Below are 5,317 nucleotides of genomic sequence, written 5' to 3'. Positions count from 1 at the left end.
CTGGATCCCTCCTCTCTGCAGCACACTGCCACACAGGCCTGAGCAGCTCATACAGGAACATTACAGCTTCTATTGACTATTTCATTTAACAATAATAATAAGAATAATAATTAAAAAGATGTGTTTAAAAAAGGCTGGGAATTATGTAGATACTCTGTAGGCTACCTAAAAATGATTACAATTTAAAATGCATTGAATAAAATTAAATCATATAGTACAATAAGATATTTGCTTTTCTTCTAATTTGAGCATTTTTACATTTGAGAGTTTATAAAATCACCATATACACATTTCTCTTACAGTAGCTGGACTTTTCCTAAAGTGATCTACTATATACAAAAATGGAAATATAATGCATCTTTTTTTTCTTTTTTCATGCAGCTACACATTTTTATATATGACAATGTACACATTTGACCTGTGTTTATTTTAAAAAAGCATTAAAACATGTTGTTATAATCATCATATTCTATAAAATATTCTCCTAGACTATAAAATTGTGATTGTGAATGTCTGTTTTTTCCATTTGATTAATTAAAAATGTATTAATGACTGATGGGGAGTTTATGAATGTGAATTATGACTTAGAATATGAACAGTATCTGAGGGTTAAATAATAAAAGCAGTGTTCAGGGTTCCCACTCTTTTCTTTATAATCATTTTCCAGGATTTTTCCAGGACATTTTTAGTTGCTACAGTACGACAGACAATTTATCCCACCATACACTAATACATCCCCATTTCCTACAGTTTGCATTTTGTACATTTACCCAGATTGCTTCTGTGTTTATTCCTCTCCTGCCCCCAGAAGTCTGACTTGGAAGATGTGCAGTCTATGGCTATAACTTCTATGAAATAATCTCTTACATGCTTACAAATATGTCAACATTTCTAAGCATGTAAGAGGAGAAGAGAGCAGTAATTTTCCAGGATATTTTAATTCTTCTCTTATTTTCCATGTGTTTTCCATGACTGGATAAACTGGTCAATCATTTTCCAGGTTTTCCAGGACGCATGGGAACCCTGGTGTTAGCTTCAGCACCACATGCAGCAGTAAAAGATGGATGTGTGAACATTACAGTATCATCCTGTGACTGTCTGCTTGGCTCTGTGCTTCATTGACTCCTCTCAGACTGTGTGCAGCTCATCTTCTCCTCTTTAATTAGCTGTGAATATATTTTATATTAATCTTGTCTCATGCTTTCTGTCAGGATCAGATCAGATCATTGACATTTGTTTCTCATCTCTTTAATAAATATTGGGCAGCTGTATATGGGTCAGCAAAGATTTTTGTGTCCATGTGGTTTAGTTTAAATTTAAAGGGTTAAAATGTGAAAATAAACATATGAATAACTTCACACATTCTTTTTATGTGGACTCAGCATCAAATTTCTGCTTTTAATCCATTTTGAGAGAATATATTAGAGGATTATGGTAAAAATGTCTAAGTGATGTAACCATAAAAACTTTGTACCAAATAGTACAACTTGCTTAAAAACAGTAAATGGAGCATCCAGTCTTACTTTTGGTTAAAAAAGGGTGCAAATGTCATTTCAAATGAAAAAATACTAAATGTACATTTTAACAAACCTGATGCTGCTTTTAAAACTATTTTTAAAGATATTCCTGAATTGCTCATCTTGCCAACCCTTATTTGTCACTGACACATAGTGAGAAGGTTCCTTGAGCCAAGGGATACATGTTTTGTCCCATCGTCCTTCATGATGTGTCCTTTAGAAGATGCTGAGGCTTACAAACTGAACAGTTAGCAGCTGTTGATTACTATTAAAATCGTTATTTGCAGTCATAAGTCAAATATTACAGAGAGATTTAGTCACCTCACCACATGGGTAGAGGGTCTTCTAAGGGCCCTTTTGTGATGTCACACTGTCACATGATCAGCAGGATGTGATATGCTTTAAAATGACCTTTTACAATTGTTACACTGAAAGACACTGATGATGCACAATGTCGGGACAGAAGTTACTAATGTTTTTAAATACTGTTAAGATAAAATATGTTGCCAGAAGACGTAACCCTCTTATAGAAATATAAACAGGTACGGCATGTTAAAATATATGTTTGAATATGCTGAAAATTCATATTATATACAGTATAATGGTTTGACTGATGAGAATTGGATGTCAGACTGGAGCGATCATTTGCTGGAATCCATCAGTATTTTAGATGGTCACTGAGAAATTACTATAGATAGATAGATAGATAGATAGATAGATAGATAGATAGATAGATACTCTATTTAACCTTAAGGAAAATAAGTCTGTCACAGCAGCCACTTTACATAAATCAAAACATAAATGCCATTAAAAGACTGCTTCTTCTTTTTTTTTAAATCTCCTTTAACGTTCCTTTAAATCCACAGTTTTGGGTATTATGTGTTAAAAAGCTGCGGCACAGACTCCATTCACAGTTTCAGACATACAAAGATAATTAAAAGAGTTAATTAGCTGATGTAGTCTTTGGTTTTGTATTAAAGTTTCTATTCATCTTGGGGTTTCTAATAGCACCCACACAAACACCTGTGGATTTAGTCATGTTTAAAACTCAGTAGGACTCATGTGGAAAAACCTCCTTTATGTTTGAATACTAAAAAACGGTAAAGTCAGTGCAGTAAACATTCATCAGGAGGCTGTTTTAAGTCTTTAAACTGAGGCATCCTGCAGCTAAACGTCAACAGAAAGGCTGAATTAACTTTAGCTTAGCCGGCTAATTAACTCAGCTATCTCTCTCTAAGTTACCTAGCAACGAGCTTACAGGTTATTTAAATATGTTCACGAGTCTTTCTTACCTCTGTGTTTACCAGCTAGTCCTTAAAAAACACCCGACGCTTTGTTTTGTTACCTCCCGGGTCACACAAAAATCACATTTCTCTCCCTGCTGCTGCTGCTGCTAGAAGCCATCGTCCTGTTGTCATGGTACTGACGCTCAAAGCTGGGCCGCACTGCGCAGGACCGGAAACACACGGGGCATGCTGGGAAATGGAGTTTTTGGATTGAATGTGCTTTTTTTTTTAAACTGGATCGACAGAAGTGTTTATTTCTTAATTAAAAAGTAGAAATATATAATTAGTGGATGAAGAAGTACTCACATCCTTTACTTAAGTATAAAAGTAGTAATACAACAAAAAAACTTTACTTTACTTTACATTACAAGTAAAAGTCAGGAATAAAAGATCCTCTTAAACTAAAAGTATAAAAGTATTATGAGCTCAAAAGTATTACAGTAAAAGCACATAAGTATTATGAGTGATGTAGTTAAAGTATTACAGTAAAAGTATATAAGTATTATGAGTTTGATATAATTAAAGTATCAATAACGTGTATTATAAAGTATCCATAAAGATTATATTGATTACATCCAGCGTGACTGAAGATAAACTGTATGACATAAAGCTGAATGACTGAAACATGTGAGTGTTTGCTGAAGAATAATGTAAATAAAGTGCAGAGCTTGAAAATCAAAACCATGATAGTGAATATATTATGTACAGTATCATATAATTTATGATATAATATAGCTTATCATACATCAAAATAAACTCACACATTTCAATATTTCTGTGTATTAAATAATTGAAATCATTGGTTCTCAAACCTTTTCATGCTAAAAGACATAAATTAGACCACAGACCCTCATCTGATATGATTTTTTGCTTTTAGATGTTTTATTACAGAATGTGTATGAAACTTATTCCCCAAAATATCATATAGTCATTTTTATTACTTATGGGTGTAATTATAGTGGAAATTAAGTACTCATCTGAAGAGCGTCCCTGAGGCGCCCTGCAATCACTGATTTACTCTGCACCTTAATATTGAACTTGTCCCATTTCATATTTTACACCTATAATCTGTAAAATCCGAGGGCTCGTCCGGGATTTGAACCCGGGACCTCTCGCACCCTAAGCGAGAATCATACCCCTAGACCAACGAGCCACGTGCAGAACGAACTTTAAGCCGTGACTTTCAGACTTAATGTATATGCCACGTTGCACGGTCTCTGCTGCTGACCCTGAACCTTCAGAGCGCCGTTATATATATATTTATCTTCTGGTGACTTGGCGCCATCTACAGGCCTTTAAGTGCACTGCAACAGGATTCACTTCCAACAAAAACTTTTGTATGTCTGTTAATTCACACCATCAGAGTCTGTAAGTAAGTATATTTAAACCCTCACATACTGTTCAGGGCAAATTTTGACACTTAAAAAATAAATGGAAATGAAAATATTCAATATTATTTATTGAAAAACTATTCATTTATCGTTTTGGGTCAGTATTGAGTGATGGTTTGAATGGTTATATAATGAAACCCACCATTCAAAAAGGAGTTGCATCCTTCACTTTCAGTAAATTAATGGAAATAATTATGGCTGTCTCATTGCTTTAAGATAACATGACATTATTATACAGTCAGTGTGATTGTGAATATATTTCCACTCATAGACTTCTAGTGTCAAACCTAAAGAAAAAACTCTCTCTGCTCTCTGATTCATTAATAAAAAAAAGATCAATCACTGATTTATTGATGACTACTTGATTAGATATAAATGGATGTAACACATTTGTGGTATAAACGTTGCCATGGGAACTAATCATGAAGTAATACTTGTGCTGAATCACAATATGAACACTGTAAAGGTATTATAAGCTTGATGTAGTTAAAGTATTGCAGTAAAAGTACTGCAGTATTATGAGTGATGTAGTATGCAGTATTACAGTAAAAGTACTGCAGTATTATGAGTGATGTAGTATGCAGTATAACAATAAAAATACTGCAGTATTATGAATGATGTAGTATGCAGTATTACAGTAAAAGTACTGTACTGCAGTATTATGAGTCATGTAGTATGCAGTATTACAGTAAAAGTACTGCAGTATTATGAGCGATGTAGTATGCAGTATTACAGTAAAAGTACTGCAGTATTATGAATGATGTAGTATGCAGTATTACAGTAAAAGTACTGCAGTATTATGAGTGATGTAGTATGCAGTATTACAGTAAAAGTACTGCAGTATTATGAGCGATGTCGTATGCAGTATTACAGTAAAAGTACTGTAGTATTATGAGTGATGTAGTATGCAGTATTACAGTAAAAGTACTACAGTATTATGAGTGATAAAGTTAAAGTATTACAGTAAAAATAACCACATACTTACTTTATCAATATAACATCGATCATGTGATTGATGAGCATCATTGATAAGTGATTTAAATCATTTTATTACATATGCATAACTTGGTTTAAAAGTTGTGTAGTTATGTTTTGGTAATGACTGAACTTATATCTTAAAAGG

At 33.3% G+C, this 5,317-nt stretch overlaps 1 non-coding gene across 1 annotated transcript; it reads right to left on the bottom strand.

Moving 5' to 3' along the window:
• Positions 1-3,884: 3,884 nt before the first annotated feature.
• Positions 3,885-3,956, bottom strand: trnap-agg (transfer RNA proline (anticodon AGG)). Its single transcript has one exon. It is a non-coding gene; the product is annotated as a tRNA-Pro (tRNA).
• Positions 3,957-5,317: the final 1,361 nt, after the last annotated feature.

Source organism: Scomber japonicus, chromosome 10 (assembly GCF_027409825.1).
Source record: "Scomber japonicus isolate fScoJap1 chromosome 10, fScoJap1.pri, whole genome shotgun sequence".
In the NCBI taxonomy this organism is placed as follows: Eukaryota; Metazoa; Chordata; class Actinopteri; order Scombriformes; family Scombridae; genus Scomber; species Scomber japonicus.
Note: the sequence above shows the minus strand (reverse complement) of the source record. Positions and strands in the feature narration are given on the sequence as shown.